Genomic DNA, 21,252 nt, shown 5'->3' on the forward strand with positions numbered 1-21,252 from the left:
TAGATCCCTAAGGCTAGAAGCCGATCCGGGGGTGTTCCTGTTGGCAGTCAGAGGGCAGCCTTGTAGGCGGTATGGAGGAGCATTTCAACTTGTTCGACCTCGGCCTTGCTAAGTTCAAAATAGGTGAGACCCTGCGTGACTCGGCTACTTAAAAGGCGTGGATTAGGTGGAGCGTATTCGCCTCTTCAAAGCCTTTCCGGTAGTAGGCTGCTGTGTGTACCATGCCTGAAATTTGTATAACTGTCGCGCGAAGAGCTTTAAGTGTGTGGTCTGCGTGCCTATTACCCTGTACCCAGAGATCAAGTATGCGTGTTCTTGCAACCTCGCGCACTTGGCGGTCCCCTACTCACAGGTCGAAGGGTGCATGACAGGGGTTACAGAGGCAAAGAGCTAGCGAACTGATATATTTGGTATTGTTACGACTGGCCTGAGTGGAGAACAATTGGTATCGCGCCACCAATGTCACGGCGAAAGCCCGGACGTTTCAAATACGACGAGCCGCCCGCACCCACTGAAGACAGCTGAGGAGGAGAGAGTGTGTGTGGTTGTGAACAGGCGCTATTTTCGGCCTAGAAGGACGCAACGGCGAAAAGTTCGCGCATTCTCACCTTCTTCCCCCACGGCCCGCGCCACGCCCTGATGTCTGCCTTGGCTCCGCAGTGCTGTCTCCGTTCAGCAAGCGGGACGGTTAAGCTTCGCGTATGCATTCGTTCCTTCTCCTCTTTCTCCGCAACGAAGACGCCGGCGGTGTCTGTGTGTGCGTGTGTGCGTGTAAGTGCCATTCCTGTGCTAGGCCAGTGGCGGTTACAGAATCTGTCGAACTGGGCTAAGTGCACCGAGCAGCGGCCGCAAGCGGGGACAGCGGTCGCTCTCTGCTTCTCTTGAGCAAAGGTGTGTCCGGACTCGCAATATTGACCTTTTCGTGGCGATCCTGTGGGCGCTGCCATGTTTGTTCTCGTGGTGATGCCTCCATTGCTTGCCTCAACTGCCTGCATTGCCTCATTATTTACAATGGATGTGGGTGAAGCCGGTGCGGCTTAGCAAACCTATTTCGAGAGATATTGTAGAGGGTTACTGAGTGTACCACACGAATCGTTGATCACAGCTTCAGAGAAAATGCATAATCACTTTCGGAGGTGATCAGGCTATGTCCAAGCGGCGCGAGCAGCGTATATGGTGCTTCTTTTAAAAGCGGGGCGAAATATGCATTTTCCGAAAACTTTCTGCTCATGAATAAGGATCAGTATCTCTTGCTTTTCGTTCTTCATTTGGCAAATATATTGAAACAGCGGCTTGTCCTGTTTATGACTGTATAGTTCCTCAGTGCGGTCACTTCCTGGTTATTTTCGGCCTAATTGCTCGCGGGTGTGCTCAGTACCGATAGATTTGTTCTTGGTGCGCACAAGGCTTGAAACGTGGCCGTTTTGTAGATTGTAATACCTTGTAGCAAGAATGGATTATTGCTAATAACTCGCTTACTCTTGCGGACCGTCATGAAACATTCAGCTTCAACCATTCATGCGCTACTGGTGTATTCCGTCATTTATTGTGCGTATATAATGCTCATAGTAGAGCAGTGCACGGGCCGATTTTTGTGGCCCGGGCCCGGCCCGGGCCGTTTTTACATTGGGCGGCCCGCCCGAGCCCGATTAAAACTTTTATGGCGAGACCCGGGCCCGACCCGGGCCCGGAAATAATCTACGTTACCCGCCCGGCCCGGCTCGCCACCCCTTTACCTTAAGCCCGAGCCCGGCCCGAGCCCGGCTCGAAACCGGCGCGAGCGCGGCCCGAGACCGAAAAATGCATGTTTTACCGAGTTGAGACGGCCGAGAGTAACTCGCAGAAAGCCCGGGCCCGGCCCGGGCCCGCGTCAAAAAACGCGAGCCCGGCCCGGGTCCGGGTCAAAGAGCACACGCCGTGCCCGAGCCCGGCCCGAGCCCGTGAAAAAACTGCTCTACCCGGCCCGGCCCGGGCCCGGGCTTTCGGGTAAGCCCGAGCCCGTGCAGTGCTCTAGCTCATAGTCACTTATTATTGCCACGTTGGCGATATAGTGCGAAGTTTCCGTGCCAATTGGGGTAGATTTGTGTAGGATACTGTACGCGAAACTTACTATGACAGGAAGCGGCGCTACTCCCTTTGTCGTTGTTTAACGACTGGTACTTACTCTCACCGAAGTTCCGGGGCTGAAGCCATTTCTTTGAAGGTTTGCGATACAACGCTGGCGGATAGATGTGCAAGTTTCTGTATCCTCAAGGAAAGCAGTACATCTCGAAGTGCCGGTAACACGTATGAACAGTTGCAGCAGCGGTCCGCGAACTTCCCCACACAGATTCATTCAATTCCTCAATATGCCATTCTGCTATTCTTGCAGACACGTGCAACCACTGCACCCATCTTCAATCCACATGATTCAATCGAGTATTATTGGAGCACAGTGCGCTAGCGAAAACACAATTTCATTTCCGACAGCCGATTGCGCAGAAGCAAGGTAGAAGCGGTAATAGTTTCGTATTCGTGCGCTATTGCCGAGGTCACATGCGGCGCACCGCGGAAAGCGCCACCTCGTTTCCCTAGAACGAACTGCTCTGTGAAAAGGTCCAATAAAGGACGCCCCCGCCACCGAACTTGAGCCTTCAGTTTTTGAAAAAGCTTGACAGTGTGCCGCTCTCCGTTAGGAGGCTTGTAGAGCTCACTGCTCCGTAACGATGTATTAAACGTTCTTGTTACTCGTTACGTGGATCGCCTTTCGTCTCAGCCTGGGCCCCTCGATGCTGGTCAAGCTCCAGACCGCCAGGCTCGCGCTACCTCCACGTTCCTTGGTTACCGTGCTTCACAAAACACATTTCCACTGGCAGACAGCACATGAACACTCCTTGTAGATTATATTCGATCTACTGATCTTTCGCTAAAGGTAGAGTTAAGATGAGTATGTAGGTTAAGGGGGTATTCAGAAAGTGCTCGGAGGACTAGCGAAATGGTCAGGTTAACAATGAGAGGAAGCTTGGAAAGCCATAAGAGACGCACACACAGCAAACTGGTGCCGACACCGCTAAAAAGTGCGAAGATAAGAGGAACGGCATTCAATTCTTAACATCCCCCTACCGCAGCGGTGCTAACGTTACAGCGCGAAATTCAAAAGAAAAAAAAAAGAGAAATGCGGGTTTCCTTCTTTTAGTAATAAACTTTTTTCCCTGAATGAATGAAAAGAGAGTTCGGAAGAATACTAGCTGGAACTCACTTAATTGTAGTAGTTATCAAGTCCCGTTAAGTGTACAGACATTCTTATTCATCTTGATTTAAATTATGGACACGCCGTGGCTGCTCAGTGGCTATGGTGTTGGGCTGCTGTGCACGAGGTCGCGGGATCGAATCCCGGCCACGGCGGCCGCATTTCGATGGGGGCGAAATGCGAAAACACCCGTGTACTTAGATTTAGGTGCACGTTAAAGAACCCCAGGTGGTCCAAATTTTTGCAGTCCCGCACTCCGGCGCGCCTTTCGTGGTTTATGCACGTAAAACCCCACATTTTTTAATTTTTTTATATTATAGAGTTTTACGTGCCAAGACACCGATCTGATTATGAGGCACGCTGTAGTGGGGGACTCCGCAAAATTTGGACCGCCTGGGGTTCTTTAACGTGCACCTAAATCTAAGTACACGGGTGCTTTCGCATTTAGCTCCCATCTAAATGCGGCCGCCATGCGCGTTCATCTTGATTTAACCTTTGCGGTATACATATTGGGAAAGCCAATATGTATATCCGGTAAAACTAACCTCCTTCCACTCTTTCCTTCCTCCCGATAGACCCTTATCCTTAATGTGGACTGGATGTATGCAAACGAGTTCGCGTGGGCCATCGACTCACAGTGCACTATCAGTAATAGCCAAGAGTAGACAAATAAACTCACGCACTAAAAATATAAAAACATTCTACGTATTTATGAGGAGCTGTTTGTTACCCTCGCGGCATTTGCTTGCTCGAGTCAATGACAATGCCGCAGTACACTAAAGTCCTCTTTTATTTTCAGATATTTATCGTACGTGCGACTTGTGCTGCAGTACTTTTCTATGCATTAGCAATGTTTCTTTTTTCCTCGCGTTCTTGAATTTTCAACGTGTGTGTTAACAGGCAGTGAGCTCGGCACAGGGCAAACGGCAGTGCTGCCATTCGGTTTCGTGTATCAAATAGGCTTCGGTCAAAGTAAATATCCTGTCTTTTCCATGTTTGACCAAGCACCCCTGTGTCACCTGCTCTTCATTGTTCCGATTCGTGTTGGCTGCTCTCGGAAACCGCCCACTTTTGCTGTTTCGCGACTCTCAGACGTCCACACAGAATCCCAAATACATTCATTCAAGTGATCCCACCAAGGTCAAAGACTGCTCAAAGATCTTGGAGATCATCAAGTCAACATGAATAGTTTACGTGGCAAACGTTTCTCAAGAGTCAACTGCCAATTCCGAGCAACATGGATCGACGAAGCGACCAAGGAAAAACACCAGCACGGGCACAACGCCCCCAACACGTGCCCCCGGACGCATCCCCGGGTATGGTCCATACATCACACTGCACGGCAACATAAAGCGTTCCGACCAATGAGTCTACCCGAGGCCTGCACTCAGGTCTACCATCCCAAGCAACAGGTGAAACATCGGCAATAACAGAAGCAAGCGCAGCACCACAACACACACACACACAACATCCTCACTCTCACAAACAGTCAAGCAGCATGCCGAGTGTTCCTCACGGGAAACCAGTTCAACTTTATCCACGAAACGCTACCTCGATACAGGACGAATAACCCGCTAGACCATGTCACTATTTAATGGGCACCTAGTCACTATAACATCGAGGGAAACAAAAAGGCGCACGCTCTATCCCTGACCAACATTGCAGGACCTCCACTAGAGTGCATAGACATACTCGCTTTTACAGAATTAAAACAAATAGCCTCAAATATGCGACACCTAAAAATACACGAATTACATGAACACGAAATTACTCTCCGAGCTCCACAACACGCGAGGCCGCTGCCACTTGACGCCAAGTCCAAACGCAATGTCTACCCACACAAAACATTATGAATTACACAGCCGGAAAAGACGGCACCCCCGAGTGCACGCAATGCGGGGGATAGCCCGATACACCCCATACACTCTGCGACTGCCGGGAAGTCAACACGTACTTCAATCTGTATTTAGGACAATACCAAAACTACCGCACACAGTTGAAATGTGGCTGGCTGACCCAACACCACCTATTGCAGCCGCGTTAACGGTGCTTACGATCGCAGCTAGCACAAAAGCGATAGAAAACTGCTTCCATACCGATTCGCCATAACTAAATGAACGTCTGAAAGACGCACTAAAAAATCCGTGCAGTCCGTTTAGAAGGTGATAAACGGTCGTATATCGTTGCTAATGTCCGGCGGATATGACTATTGCAAGAAGTTCTAGAATCCTGCTTAAAGTAGTTTCGAAAAATCCTGTCTTGAAATGGGATTTTGTAAGACCATTAGAAGCCTTTAAAAAATACAGATTGAATCCTGCTACAATCAGGATTTTGACATCCGTTTTCTTTCACCCTCCCCTCTAGCGCCCCCCTCGTCTCCCTCTCCTCCCTCTCCCCATGCCCCTGCGGCGTTTCGCCGGCCAGCGGCATGCAGGTTTGCGCTTGTGCAATACACGAAACACATACAGCAATAACATTTTTTATTGCTAAAAGTAAACACGACTAGACAAGCTAGCCATCAACATTAAATATGAGTGCCTCCGAGTAACGTCCATTACAGGTATCGACCTTGATAAACCTGGTTTCGAACAGGCTGCTGGGCTGTAGCTCCTTAATTCAGCAGGTCTTCTTACTGCAAAAACATTAGGCATGTGTAAAACGCATGTTAATTGAAGCACACTTTTCTTAGTGAACGTATAGTTTTTCAATGCATTGGCAGTAAGCACTGCAATATATCTTGGCAATGGGCAGCACTACAATATATTGGTCCAAGCACACAGTTTTCGAGCATTCCACCTTTATTAACATGGTTCTAACATTAACCGATCACAAGTGAAATTCCCTTCTATTGCCTTGAAGACATACTTTACATCTAACTGAAGGTGTTGCATGTACAATCGCCAACCAGTGTAAGTGTCGGCTATTTTGCTAGCTTTCAGGAGGCTGTTGTATTGACTAGTTGGCGACTGGTAGATGACAGCAGCCTCCTAAACACGTGCGAAGTAGGTGCCAATTAGCATTCAAAGAAAGGAATAGATAATGCATTTCTGATAAAGTTGTACGAGAAAAGAGGTAAGTGCAGCTCTGCAAAGGCACAGCTTCAGTGTGACAGCATTGTTACACCACCCCAATTTTATTTGCCACAGATCACATAGCCAAATCAGAAATGGCGCAGGCTTGAGCATATACCTAAACACCAGTCTATCAAACACATCGCATACTTCAAATTGAGCAAATATATTGCGATTCCTTAAAAAATAAAAGACAGCAGACGAGTGCAACCTTCAGTAACAGCGACTATTTGCAGCACGGCTGCCTCAAGCATATACAGTAAGAACTTCAGTTGCTTGTAATTAAACCATTAAAATGTTGCACGCCTATGACTTGCCTGTTTGAAAACCTCCACACAATAACATTACCAAGCACTTGTAAAGAATTTTTTTTACAAAAACAGTGAGTCATCCATACACAAGGCGGGAACATAAGCCGTAATTTTCCACCCAGTTTCACTAACTTCGACCTTGGTGATATTTATAGTTACGCAATGGGTTAAAGGTTAAGCTGTGCAGTTTATAAATCAATTATGATCTAGAGTGCTTGCCAATGCAATTTATTGCTTACACCGAAATGAGCCCACACACTAGAACCCACACATGGCGCGCGGCGACGATTTCATCGCCGTTGCACTTTATACGGAATATCACGGCGACGATGACAGCGGCAAAAATGCGCTTGGAGTGCCCATATAATCTCTATCGCAATAAAAGAAAAAGAACCGCGGCGTAAATTTCTCTCTCAAATGGCAAGGTCGCCGATACGTCGTCGCGCCGTAACATGCGTGTTCGAGTCGATATCTCAACGCTGCGGCTGCGACGCAGAGGGAAGCAACGACGGAGGCCCAGTCCGGTCAACGAAATTGCTCACAACCGGCCAACGCTCGCTTCAACGGCAGGAAAAGAAAGGGAGAGGGTTAAGCTGGCGCCGGGCCGGCGGCGGGCGCGCACGGAGACAGTCGAAGGTGGAGGAGCTACGAGGGAGTTGAGAGGGAGAGTGAGGGGAGCCACCGAAGCGACGGGGTCACCTCTGCTGAAGCCAAATCCGCTTCCCTGACGCCCTCCTCCCTCACCTTCGACGTGTCCGCGCGCGCCCGGCGCCGCCGTGCTGGCGCCGCCCGCTCCCTACAGCATCGTTTTCTGCGAGCGTTAGCCGACGTGGGCAGTCTCGCGGCCCCTACTCGCCATCTGCTTGCGCGCCGTGATATATAACGACTCCATTCGTACGTCGTGCTGTGGTGCACGAATACTTCAGAAATAAGTCCTTCCTTTAATTCGAACAAACTTTCGGGTTCCTTCGAGTTCGAATTATCGAGATACGACTGTATATGTGTCACGCTGAAAATTTAATTCGTACGACTAATTCGTACCTGGGTTCTTGGAGTTCAGGAGTTTCGTGGTGGCCCTTTGGGCGGCGGCGTTTTCGTCTGCCCCTTTCGGCACCTGTAGAGGGTATATGATCGGTGTGTTCACCCTCACGCGCCTTCTCTCTTGCACGTAGGTATGTGCCTGCATAGTAAGTTACAAAAAAACTCTTTATTGTTATGCTGATAAACTCGGAGTATCTATGTTTATAATGTAACAGCAGTGCCTATTACAACTGTATATTGGATTTTTTCTTTTTTTAACAGAATTTTGTTACTGCACAGACTTGCAAAAAGAAAACGCCAGTGCGACCTCAAAATTTATTTGTTGCATGACTGAAGCCAAAAAATGTTAGGTATCCTAAAAAAAAAGATGCTGTAAATAGCTACACTGTCGGATTATGTTACAAAAAACAAGGCAACAGTGCATACATACAGGGTGTTTCATTTAACTTTAGCCAAACTTTAAAAACATGCAAGTGCCACGTACCAGGACACAGCCAAGGTAATGTTGGAGATACTCAGATTATTTTTTGCATTCCGCGTAGTTATGCAATTACTTCTAATTAATTAACTTCTCAATTACTATAGTTAGATGAAAAGTGTCAATGAGAAGATTGTAAAGCAACATGAGAAACCCCTGATACCGCTTTCTATTTCTCAATATGAGCTACATAAACTGTTTTTCCAAGTGTGAAATATGCCTGCCAATACACGCCAACTGCCTCGAGCGGCCAGTCGTTCGGCAGTTTTGCGTGTATTCGCGGGCATCTTTCACGCTCGGAAAAACACACGAGTGATCTCGCACAAGAGCGTTGACGGAAGAATGCTGTGGCTACGCGAAGATCGTAGCACGTCTCATCAGTCTGCGCCAAACGGGAATGTCATCGTCATCCTAACGATCAATGGTCAACGAAACGTCGCAGAGGTAATTTTAGACAGCTTTGGCAAACCTGAATACGCACACAATAAAAGAAACGTACGCAGACGTAAACATGCCTCTTAAACAATATTAGTGATTCCAGTTAAAATCAAGGCGCTTTCATTGCAAAACTTCATTACCGCCTAAAACTTCCACCTAAAACTCCCGCCTGAAAACCGTAAATAATTAAACACGACAGGTGTCAAAGTGGCAGTGACTACTTACGTGAGCAAAGAAGATGTGGAAGGCAGTCTGGCGCTCCGCAGTTCATGAACGAATACGCGTCAGGAACTTAACGGCTGGTCCTGACAAAAATAACGGTGAATGTAACGGCGGGTTCAAAAGTTACGCAATCTGGAGGGAAGCTTCGCGGAGAGCGCAGTCCGCTCATAGAATAAAGAACGTCCGCTCGGCTGCTCAGACTGCGTCGGCGCAAGCGATGACGCTGATCAGCTGTCGCGCCACTCCTCGCTTTGTCAGGTAGCCGCTATGATACGTCGCGGCGCTGCATCCTCTTGCGACACACGCTGCTGCAATGCAGAAAAAATACTCAGTGTGGCTTCGTACTCGCTACCTGAAGCACAGAAATCCTAGCTAATTTAACTACGAAAATACAAAATGCGGCTGCTACCATAATGCTAGCGCCACCTTACAAAGATAATTTGAAATAACAAAAGTCGAACTTTTTAATGCCTCATTCTTGGCCCTTTGCGGTAGGTAGGTAGGTTCCTAACTCGCTTTATAATACAAAAAAGTGATGTGCAACCTATAAGGGAATCGAACCTCTGCCATGGGGCACAGCAGCCGGTTCTCTAGCAACTAGACTACGGTGTCTTTTTCTTCCTTTCGGTCAAAGTAAAACAGGTTAACCAAACAGACAAAACGAAAACTGCGACAAACAATATCAAAACATTTTACAGTTTGAAGCGTCAGTCCAACTTGGCTGACATTGTCATTTAAAATTCTCTGAGCGTTGTCAAGGGGTCTACCCTCGACAGCCACTCAGGAACACAGCAATCATGCGTTCTAAATTTTCGTTCAAAGAAAAATGGCATATTCGCCAGGAGGGACAGATCGCGTTGAAGTGTATCGAGGACTGTTCAACAATGTCCTCGCGTCGATGACAAAATCAACGTCGAAAGTGGTGCTTAGTTTCCGGAGAAGTTCAGAAACTGCGACAAGCGGAATTCGGTGACTTGTAACCCATGATGCAAGCCATCCTTGAAATTCCACACATTTACATGGACGAAGACTTGCCTGATTTTCTGCAGATGATGATGCATAGTCCGAAGAACCTCCATTTTCGATGCCCGCTCATAGGAGGGTCGTTTTGTGGAACAAAATATTCTCTAGAAATCTCTTGCGTATGTGCTTCTACATTTTCTCCTTTCAAGGCAAGGTCACTTTCGTGAAAACTGTCCTTGGATTGAGCATCCTCATGTGGCGAGGATACTTCACTAGAAGCATGGTTGCTACTTTCATTAACCTACCATGATACTTATTGGACGGTACTCGTGGCAACAGGACTTGCCAGTCATCAGTTCGTCATTAACTCTACGCCTCTTCTGACGGTCTGAAAGGTCAGCGTAACTTTTCTTCTTTATTGTGGACTTCATTATGAGCATAAAGAGCAAGCGGCTGCCCCTTCAGTGCTCACTCACCACAATGCAAACACCCGCGCCTGGGTTGATTGCACTCTCTTCTAACAGGATGAAGCAAAAACAAAAACCAACGTCCGTTTTTCCCGCCAAAAAGCAGAACAAAGAAAACAACAACCAAAAATTCAATAATTGTAGCCAGCTAGAACAAGCGATTTTAAACGTCTTCTGAAATCCGCCTTATAACAAGATTTTTCTATCCCAATTGAATCCTTCTCGATGTTGACTTCTTCAATCTAGATTTTTGACGGTCAAAGCGAAATATCCATGAATAAGAATGATTATATCTCTTTTGTGCTAGCTGGGATGGCGCGTGGCTCACCGTATCACAAGAAGCGGACCAAGCAATACCAAGATTCGACGCCACCGACATCCTACCTTCATCCCCATTTCGCGTAGCGTCTCACCACCTTCTAAAGCCCAGCAGCTCCGGACAGGGGGTCGAAATGAAATGAATGTTTCTCTCTCTCTCTTGAAGCTGCGGTGCGCGCTCCCAGAGTGCACCTCTTCGATTGTTGGCAGCACACAATTAACACAACTATATACAGTTGCACACTGCGAGTCGCTGCTCGATCCCTTGTGCTTTTCAAAGAACCCGTGGTCGGCCGAGGCGGATGCAATTGGGAATAGGAGCGGTTTGGAGCCGCCAGCAATAGGGCCCCGCAACAACACGAACTCCGAATACCACGGTGACTTGGCTGTTGCCATCACCATCTCCGAGCTACATCGGCCTGAATTGACCGCTCGTTCGGCCACCGGACTCATTCCTGAAAGACGGTGAGCTTGAGGTCGTTTTAATCTAAATACCGAATATTTGCACACTCTTACTTTATCACTCTTAGAATTTGCCTGCTTTGAAGCGGGCCTACGTTTGATAGCTTATAGCAGTACTATCGGTACAAAGTGTATGATTAAATCCGTACACAATGTTTGCGGTTAACAAACTCCTCCGACAGAGCGATCAATTCGCAAATAGCAGCAAATGTACCAGAACTTATAGGCTTTGCGGCCGATGCGCAGATTTTATGGCACCGCCATGTAGAAAGGTATGGTGGTGCCATGCTTGTTACAGCAAACGCGCTTATTCTTTTCAATTTTTCAGTTACAGCATTCACCGTATCTGATAACTTTTCGATTATATACGGGTGTTGTACTTGAACGTTAGCAGAATTTTTAAAAACCGGCTGAGGTATATAACACGAATCTACTCATTGAGCTGGACAACTCGACAACGCAGACATTACTACACTGGAAATAAAAGTGCATAATTCTAACAAAAAAGTTTTGCCAATGAACCCTTGTAACTAAATTACTTTAGCACTCCTATTGCGATACACGAATTGAGGCTACTGATGTCACAAGGCGAAAAAATTTGAATCGAGCACGAATTTGCACTGTTGCACTGCAAAATGCACTGTTCCAGTGACTTTTAAGAAAACGTCTTTTTATACATCGAATGTTAAAAATTACTGGAACAACAATGTATTTCATCGCAAATTTTGGCAACAAGTATCCAGAAACTGTAGTATTCCTCAGAATTTGTTCCAAGTTCATGTGACTTTCTAAGTCACCGGCTACAATTCGTAAATTGCAATATGGACTGCAAGCGAATTAGTTTAGAAGGCAATAAGCAAATCATGGTTATTTAGCCAAATATTGATTATGGTTTTTCGTTGAAATAGCGTCTGCCTCTCAGAGTATTTTTGCTCAAGCAGTATATTCGCGTTAAAAGCCACGGTTGATTTTTTTTAATATGGTAACGATAAAAGTTGTCGCAGTTTCACCTGAAAGGCGAAGCATCAATTGCGATAGCAAATTTGTAGAGAGCTATACGGAGTAATGATAGTAGCTTTATCATCTGTATAAACTTGGACATGCAGCAGCACCGGCAACACGCAGAACTGTTTTAGACGCCGTCGGCGTTTTGCCCACGTTCGCACAAAATGCGTGCGGCGTTGGTGACTGTTGCCGGAGCCTCTGATATAAATAGGTACTTGGTGCCGCAGCTAAACGTCCCCTCCCTTCCCTCCCCCTCCCCCCCCCCACGGCCTTTCGTGCGTCAGAAGAAGGCGCGTTTGCTCTACATTTATGGTGATTGTAAAGGAGGAAAGAGACGCCTACTTCTGCAGCCCTTAAGGGAGCACGGCACAGAACGCGCGTTTGTTCTCCGCCGTGCGTTCACTCCCCGTGAAAGCGCGCGTCCCTCGCGCCCTTTCACTCGCACATACAGCGTTCGGCGGCGCGCGGCGACGATTTCATCTCCATTGACGTCATACGGAACCTCACGGCGACGGCGACGGCAGAAATCTGCTTTGGAGTGTCCATATAATTGCTATCGTAATAAAATAAAACAACCCTTATACATGTCGTGAATACGTATCCATGTACCCTTTGACCTAACGAGAAAGTTAGCCCTCCGTTTCTCCTTTTTGCGCCACGCAGTTAATAAGCCTGGTTCATTTCACTAAATATTAATTCTTCGATGATTGTTGCTGCTGTTTAAAATTCCACCAACAAGAAGCGGGCATGAAGCCACACCATACCAATAAAATTTTCTTACGTAACTTCATGTTGCAGCTTGGTGGCTGCTGTGACAAAATTACGTGTTACTTTGAGACAACAGTGTTGACGACAGCTGTTAATTACCCTGGCTAGAATTAAAACTGGTACCGGCCGAAAAGGGTCATGAGTGCAGCAAAGCTAATTAAGGCATTGAAAAGCATGTACTCTACAAACTTCCTATAACAAAATATTAGGCGTGCGCGCAAGAACCAGTGCTCTCTAGCAGACGATGCACTTTACAATCAAAGAAAACTTTAATCTATCGTGTTCTATAATTCATACCTCAAATATGTACATGTGGAAAAACTGTGTAAATATAAATCTGCAGTGGAAATAACGCACTATTTTCAAAGCGTACATGCGCGTTCGGTTTAAGCACCCGCCGTAAAAGTACGTTGAATATGCCACAAAGCGCACCTCATCCCCAATCCATTTCGCCGAGTCGAGCAGCGTTGAAGGCCGTCACAGATTTGTGATTATTTCATTTTCATCATGCAGTCGTGGTCACGCTGTCGTCGCACCATCATAATCATTTCAGAATTGTAATCTCAATGATGTAATGAATTGTCGTCATTCCGCCTTCGTTGTTCGAGCGAACTCATTCCTTCTTCGTCATTCTGTTGTAATCATTCGTTCATTAACTCGAGACCATGCCAGCGTTGTGATGCCATCGCAGTAAATGCGTCGTCGTCATACAGTGGTCGTCATGAATTCATTGTCATACCGTCTTCATGATGTCGTCGTCATACAGTCGTCGCCATCTCATTGTAGTCATACAGTCGTCGCCATTCCATTGTGGTCATGGCTTTGTATTCACATGTTCGTCTTCATATCATCATTTCAGAATCGTCAACCTATTGTCGTGATGTCCTCATCACACTGCCTCCCATTGATCTCATTCCTTGTTCGTCATGCCAGCGAAATCGTCCTGCGATCATTCAGTGGTAATTATGCTGGCATTATCATGCCATCGCCATAATTCTCGTCGTCGTCATGCCTTCGTTATCATATCATCGTCTAGATGCCATCCTGATCCTTTCACGGTCCTTATTTCGGTTTTGTCATCCGAATCTCGTCATACAGTTATCGTTACACTCATGTCGTCACGCCACCATCGCCATACAATCGCCGACATCGCATTGTCCTCTTACTGTCGTCGTTATACCGTCGTGATCATTTCGCAATTGCCATCTCATTGTCGTCATTCTGTCATCATACCTCAATATTCGTTCCATAGACGTCATTGTTTCGTCGTCATTCCTCTGTAGTCACTGCGTCATCGTCATACATTCATCGTCATCACATTATGGATATCGTCCATCCTGCAGGCTAGCGGGTGTCATAGCAAAGTGGGCCGATCACGGAGACAGTGTATATCGTGTATCGCCGACCAAGACAGATTCCAACTAAAATTGTCTTCCACAATACGGTATGTCGATACAATGCTTGAACCCTAATCGCGTTAACGTCGAGAGTCGTATACAGCTGTGTTCTGCGACAATGTTTCTAGAATATGAAGCGCTGTATGTGAATTTGACATGTTAGCAAAAAGAAATCCACCCCTATGCTGTTCAAGGTGTGGTGCATTATACGCATTTTTGGCGATCACTTAGTTTACCTCTTAAATGGATTTATTGAATTCCCTTATTGAGATAAGGAGGACTCAACAGTCTAGGGACTTCAAAAGACGGGAGGATGGGAAGCAAAACAATTGCACTGGTTTTTCGACACCGCTGGTGCACGTGAAGCCCAGAAAATAATAAGTTGCTTTTTAGATGCTTTCCTTTAAAGACTATGATGATTTATTTCTGCATGAGCTTGAAAGCCTTTCCGGACATAGTAGACTTAGCTGTTGCACATTAAGGATCATCTTGACTGCCGTAATAAATTATTAGCGCAGTAAAGATGATTTATATATATATATATATATATATATATATAATTCAAGAAAAAGTTCTGTAGATCCGGTGCATAGGTGGTTGAAGAAATGAAGGGGCACACTTGCGAGAATTGCATGGTTAATGGTTTAACCATATATCATTAAACCGTTACACTATATATATATATATATATATATATATATATATATATATATATATCCACCTTATTCCCCCTTAATTCACCTTAATCCTCCCTCGTACACCTTAGTGGAACTTAATCCACCCTAATCAACTTTAATCCAATCACTTATCAATCATTAACTTTGCTAATCTGTCATCTCATATACACGGCTGGACATGCTTTGGTTCGCTTCTGGCCTTCCTGGTGTTACGTGACTTTCTGTACCTCCAAACGTGACCTTGAAACATAGGGATCTAAGGATTTCACCTTACAAAAGCACCCGGTATAATTATTTCGTTGGGCGCTGACCAACGTGCACCGACATGTATGAACGCTGCAGCCAGCGTTCTTCATCGCGCCAGCGTTGTGATACACATGGAATCGACCATGGTGCTATTCCTGGTGCGCAGCAAGAACTGTTTCGAGTACGATGTCACCCCAACGTGTCACCGTCGCTCATTGTTAAAACACCGTCCGAGGCGCTCAAGCGCAACGCTCATCTTTGGTTTCACTCTCAGTGCTTCAACGTAAGTGAATTTATGTGTTTTACGTGCGTTAAGCACACCGGATGGATGGAAACAACTTTATTGAAATCCGGTGAAGTTTAACGACCCGGGCTCAGGTCTCCCATGAGGGGACTTCGAGGCCTTGCCTCGTCGCCGCCTCCCGGGCCCGCTGGACTGCCCACTTTTGTGTCTTGAGGTTGGAGCTGCGCAGAGAGGCGGCCAACTTCGACGCAAGAGCCTCCAGACCTACTGCCATTTTCGCTGCTATAACAGGACACTCCCACAACATGTGTGAGAGTGTCGCTCTAGTTGCCTGACATAACTTGCAAAGAGCACTCAGGTATGCGTGGGGAAAATGTGCTGCAATCTCACCGGACTTGGGAAGGTGTGTGTCTGCTGTTGCCGCCAGACGAATGCCTGGCAACGTTTCAGTTTGGGGTGAGGTGGGGGCAATATCCTCCTGCCTAACTGGTAGTGCTTGGTGATATCATTATAGCTTACTAAGCGTTCTCACGTGTTTCGCACCAGGAGGTCCGAACTCGAAGAGGGTGTCTCAGACTCTCCGCGGCGGGTCAGTTCTCGCGCAGACTGGTCTGCCACCTCATTCACGCTAGGGGGTCCCTCGTCGGTGGGGGTGGCGACGTGCGCTGGGAACCACATGATCGCGGTGCTATCGAAGTGCTGTCGACCAGCTTTCCTTAGGATCTGAAGAGCTTCGGAGGAAATGCACCCCCGCGCGTAGTTACGAACTGCGGATTCTGAGTCGCTAAGAACTACCTCGCAGAGGGGGTCGGTAAGCGCAAGCGCAATCGCAACCTCTTCCACTGTATCTGGGTATTCCGTGCTCACACTGCACGCGTGAGTAAGCCGGGAGTTAACGTCTATGACTACCGCCGTGAACCGGTGTTCTTGTGTGTACTCGGCCGCGTCTACGAAGCGCGTAGTCGTCTTCCCACCAAAGGAGCGCAGCAGTGCCTTAGCACGGGCCTGCCGTCGGCCCCCGTTATGTTCGGGGTGCATGTTTCGAAGGATAGGGGCGACGATCAGCGTGTCGCTGATGTCAAGTGGAATGGCCTGTTGCTGACCGTGTTGGACATGGTAATTGAAGCCGAGTTTCTGCTGGATGTACCGACCCGCATCTGTCAGGGACATGCGTTCGAATTGCGAGGCTCTTTGCGCATCCACGATTTCCTCAAGCGTGTTGTATACCCCCAGCTGTAGCAGACGAGAAGTGCTCGTGGACTCCGGTAGGCCAAGGTCGATCTTGTAAGTCTTGCGTATAGGGTGTTTAGTTTCTCTATTTCGGTGACATTCCAGCTGTGGAAGGCAGCCACATAAGTAATGTGACTGATTGCGAAGGAGTGTATGAGGCGCATGACGCTGTCTTCCTTCACGCCCGTGTGCTTGTTCGTAATGAGTTTGATCAGGCGGGTAGCCGCTGTAACCTTGCCTTAAATCTTGCGGATAGCTTCTGCGTTTGACCCGTTGGCTGCTATATGCATGCCGAGGATGTGTATCTTCGGGACTCGGGGAATACAGGAGCCGTCTTGCGTAAACAGGAGTATTTCCTCACATTGGCGCGATTCGCCGGTAGGCTTGGGCCTGCAGCGCGGGCGGTAGAGGAGCAGCTCCGATTTGAGTGGAGATAGTCGGAGACCCGTGTCTTGGAGGTAGGTTTCTATGGCAGAGACCGCTGCTTGTAAGGTGCCTTCTATCTTACCGTCACTGCCCTTGTCGACCCACAGGGTGATTCGTCTGCATACAAGGAGTGATGGAGGCCGTCAATCTCGTCAAGGCAGGCCAGGGAGACCCAGCATCACGAGGTTGAAGAGGAGCGGGGATATGACCGACCCTTGAGGAGTGCCGGCGCTTCCTAGTGCATGTTCATCGGATGTCATGCTGTCGACCGCGAGGGTGACTGTGCGGCACGACAGGAAGTCTCTGATGTAGTTGTAGCTGCGCTCGCCCATGTTGATCTTGTTAATTCGGTTCAGGATTGCTGCATGTGATACATTGTCGAATGCCTTTTCCAGATCGGGGCCAAGGATGGCCCGGGTGCGGCTAGTTGGGTCGTTGATGATCTGGTGGTAGAGCTGGAGCATAACGTCACGAGTGGAGAGGCTGTGACTGGAAGCCCACCATAGTGGGTGGGTAGGCTTGAGTGTCCTCGAGGTGGCGGTTGATACGGGTGAGGAACGCATGCTCCATAACCTTGCCAACGCAGGATGTTAGGGAAATGGGCCGCAAGTGATCCAGGCTGTACGGCTTGTCTGGCTTCGGTATCAGGACTGCCTCAGAACGTTTCCACGCATCTGGGATGCGACCCACTCGCCAGCATTTGTTGATGTATGTCGTAAGAGCGGTGATCGAGACATCATCGAGGTTTCGTAGAGTCTTGTTCGTAACCTTGTCGGGACCAGGTGCTGATTTGCCATTAAGGTCGTGGAGAACTGCGCGGATCTCTGACTCGTGAAATTCTTCATCGAGCGTCGCGTTTGGCTTGCCGGTGTAATCTCAGTGTTGGACATCGGGTCGTTGAGGGAAGTACTTGTCTAGCAGGCGTGTCACGATTTGTTGATCACTCGTGGTAGCCCGTTCCTTGTGTAGAAGGCGCTGTAGGTTGGCACGTTGAGCAGACTTGCCCTGCGTTTCCCCTAACAGGTGACGCAGGAGACGCCACGTGCTGCCATTGTGCAGGTGCCTGTCGATTGCGTTGCAGATGTCGTACCACTGCTGGCGGCTTAAGGTCCGGCAATGTTATTCTAGCTGGCAATTGATCTGTGCGATCTTCTTACGAAGTTTTCGGTTGTGCCGTTGCTTCTTCTATCTTGCGTATAGTGATGTCATGGCTTCCCAGAGGTGGGCTAGTCGATTGTCGATCTTATCAACCTGGACTTCGGGTGTGACCGTCTGTGTCGCCCTGTTCATGTTGTCATTGTCTCCATCCATGTCTCGATGGCATCGATGGTCTGCCTCAACTCTCTGTTCGACTCGCTGCTTTCGGAACTTGTCCCAGTCCGCCAATTTGAATAACTTAGGGGGAGGGGGTGTACCCACCTGAGGAATCCGTGTTTATATGATCATGTGGTCACTACCGAGATTTTCAAAGGTATTGCGCCACGTTGCTTGAAGCAAGTTTCGGACCGCCGTCAGGTCCGGCGTCGTGTCCCGTGCCGTTGACGTGCCCGTGCGAGTCGGCGCCGTGGGATCGGTAATAAGAGTTAGTTCTGCATCATGCAGGTCCTGCCACAGGCGTCGGCGTTTGGCTGTCGTGCAGCCATATCCCCAGGCCTCGTTCGGGGTGTTAAAGTCACCCCCACCAGAAACGGATGTGCGCACGCCAACGCAAGCGCCCCCCGGAACAGAGAGAGGAAACGACGCCACGAGTGAGCCGGATTACTGTATACGTTGATGAGAAATGCACTGTGTTGACGTGTCCTATTAGGAAGGAGCTCTACGAGCATGTGTTCCGCATGTGTAACGCGTACGGTGTGTTCTTGTATTACGATCCCTTTCCATATTAAAATTGCCAGTCCTCGATCAACGGGAATTGGCAAGGCGTGTACATTGTAACCTGGGAGCTTTGGTATGATGCCTACTGTTTCCTGTATCATTATGGCGTCGGGCTTGGGTTGCGCGTGTCGGACGTATTGTTGCAGCAGTGGTTGTTTTTTCGTGAACCCCAACAGTTCCACTGCCACACCACGAGCTCGTTATTTGGGCTGGCCATCGTGTGCTGTACGTGTGCATTACCTGAGATAGGGCTAGTGTGAATGACTGTAGGTACCATTGTCGTGCTTTATTGGCGAAGGCCTATTTAAGTCTTGATTCCGTCTATATGGGTTTCAACCCTGTCTGTGCGAGAAGTGAGGTTATTGACCGCAACGCCAATGTTGCGGATCGCGGTTTTAATTTCAGCGAGCAGCTTACCTCATTTCTTCTTGTTCTTTGCGCCAATCAATTACTGTGGATTCGAGCTTGTCGAACTGTTGGGACTCAGAGCTGGCCACAGCGCGTTTCTTTGCGGGCGGCACCACACTGTCGTTACCGTTCGTGACGGGAGTGGGGACTGCAGTTGGCTTAGGTATAGATGGCAGCGCCATCGACTGTTTAATATCGCGGATTTCTTGGGTTAACTGTTGCACGCCCTATTGCAAAACCCAGTATCCAGTGCCCAGTGCCATGCCTGATTATGGGCCCAGTGTCACGCGCTGGATACTGGGACGCTGGCAAGGCGCGGCATACTGGGAGGCGCTGGGGGTGGGGTACTGGTGCTAAATACAGCTCTAGAGCGAGAAATACGTGGTGCCTGGCTACGTTATATATTTTTTCAAATACAAAAAGGAACAGAGCGCACTGTAATGCAATATAAAAAGAAGAAAAAAAAGTAACAATACAATTTGCCCCTGGGACTCGAACCTCCCACCTACACATCCCAATATCAGTATCTTACCACTAAGCAACGCCGACTTGTGATTGCTGGTTCATGTTTCGCAATGTCAACGCGGAGACACAGTAGCAGCTTTGCACAGACGTCTCGCACAGACATGGTAGATGAGATATCGCCTTCAACTAAAACTTACACCTCTATCAAAACGAAAAAGTTGTGGTCCGTATTGCATAGTATGCTTGGAAGTGCTGCAACACTGATTTGCTTTTGCGATTGGTATATTGACTACGAAAAAAGCCTTAAATGAACCGCCGACCCGGGATGTTGTACGGGCTGTTACTGCCGATTTTGACAGCCGTTTCTTGTTCTTCGCGCAAAGGTAATGCAACATTTCCATAGCTCGACAATGCTTTTCAATCGACGCGTATGTTTAGCCACATATCTCCGTCAGAGAAGCGGCCGGTTAATGCGGCTGGCAGCCTTCAGCGTCAGCCCACATAGGTATGTTTATAACGTTTCATATCGGCGCTCATCGCTTGTTGTGGGGACACCGTAGACACGAAAGAATGGTCTGTTTAAAAAAATGTGGTTGATCCCTCTTATATAGGAATCGGTATAGAACACGAAAGTGAAACGTGTCTTCACAGAAGTAGTGTAATGTTTATTGCACATTGATATATAATGTCTATTGGTGTTTTGTGGCTAAAGCGCCCTTAGGCGTTGATGCACCCACGCTGACGCCTGGTGGCACGTCTCCTCCATCATGACTACCAACGTCGATGACCATGAGCAACCGTCGTGCATATGGAAGCTGCACTACGCTGCACACGCTAGCACAACGCGAAAGACGAAGCACGTAACTGACACACTAATACAACGCGCAAGACAAAGCACGTAACTCAATCGTCACCGAGTCAAATCAGCGCGTACAGCGCGTCGTAATTGCAGCCTCCGCGATCAACTTCAGAAACATTTTCAGAGCTAATTGCGGAGGCCACGCTCCGCTGTGCTGAGTACGGTGAACGCCACCTAGGTGGCGTTGGTAGTGCTTCTTGATGCCGGCGTCCCTTCGAATGCTGGCATCGAGGCGTCGTAGTGCTGAGACCACCGAAGCGTTCACTGTCGGTGCGCGTTAGTGTCATAATGCAGTACTTCTCTTTTCTGCTCGTAGGCGGCGGAACCGCCCCGAGCAAGAGCGCGGGTACACGGAGGAGTGTTAGATATATAAGGCGCGTCTGTGTAGCTCTCTGCAAATGCGTTTGTGGCGCAATGGGTTAAACGCTCGGCGATCTATCGTCGCGGACCGAGAGGTCGTGGGTTCGATTTCCAAATTTTGCATGTTTGTGGAACTTTTTCTTCTGGTTTCTTTCTTTGTATTATGTTCGTGTACATTGTAAGAACGTCATATCCGTGACGGAAATACGTCAGTGAAGTCTTGGTGGACCCCGGCATAAAACACTTTCGTGTTAAAACACCGATGGGAAAGCTGAACTACAGAGTGATTTAT

At 48.1% G+C, this 21,252-nt stretch overlaps 1 protein-coding gene and 1 long non-coding RNA gene across 2 annotated transcripts in view; one reads left to right on the forward strand and one right to left on the reverse strand.

The window, feature by feature from the left end:
* LOC119458605 (amine sulfotransferase) overlaps window positions 1-21,252 on the forward strand; it is a 239,746-nt gene that overhangs the window by 109,301 nt on the left and 109,193 nt on the right. The gene's annotated exons all lie outside the window — the stretch shown is intronic.
* LOC125947024 (uncharacterized) lies at window positions 5,762-8,927 on the reverse strand. Its single transcript, XR_007468078.1, has 3 exons — window positions 8,794-8,927; window positions 7,653-7,725; window positions 5,762-5,861 (listed from the first exon to the last, which is right to left on the reverse strand). It is a non-coding gene; the product is annotated as an uncharacterized LOC125947024 (long non-coding RNA).

Source organism: Dermacentor silvarum, chromosome 7 (genome assembly GCF_013339745.2).
Source record: "Dermacentor silvarum isolate Dsil-2018 chromosome 7, BIME_Dsil_1.4, whole genome shotgun sequence".
Taxonomy (NCBI): Eukaryota; Metazoa; Arthropoda; class Arachnida; order Ixodida; family Ixodidae; genus Dermacentor; species Dermacentor silvarum.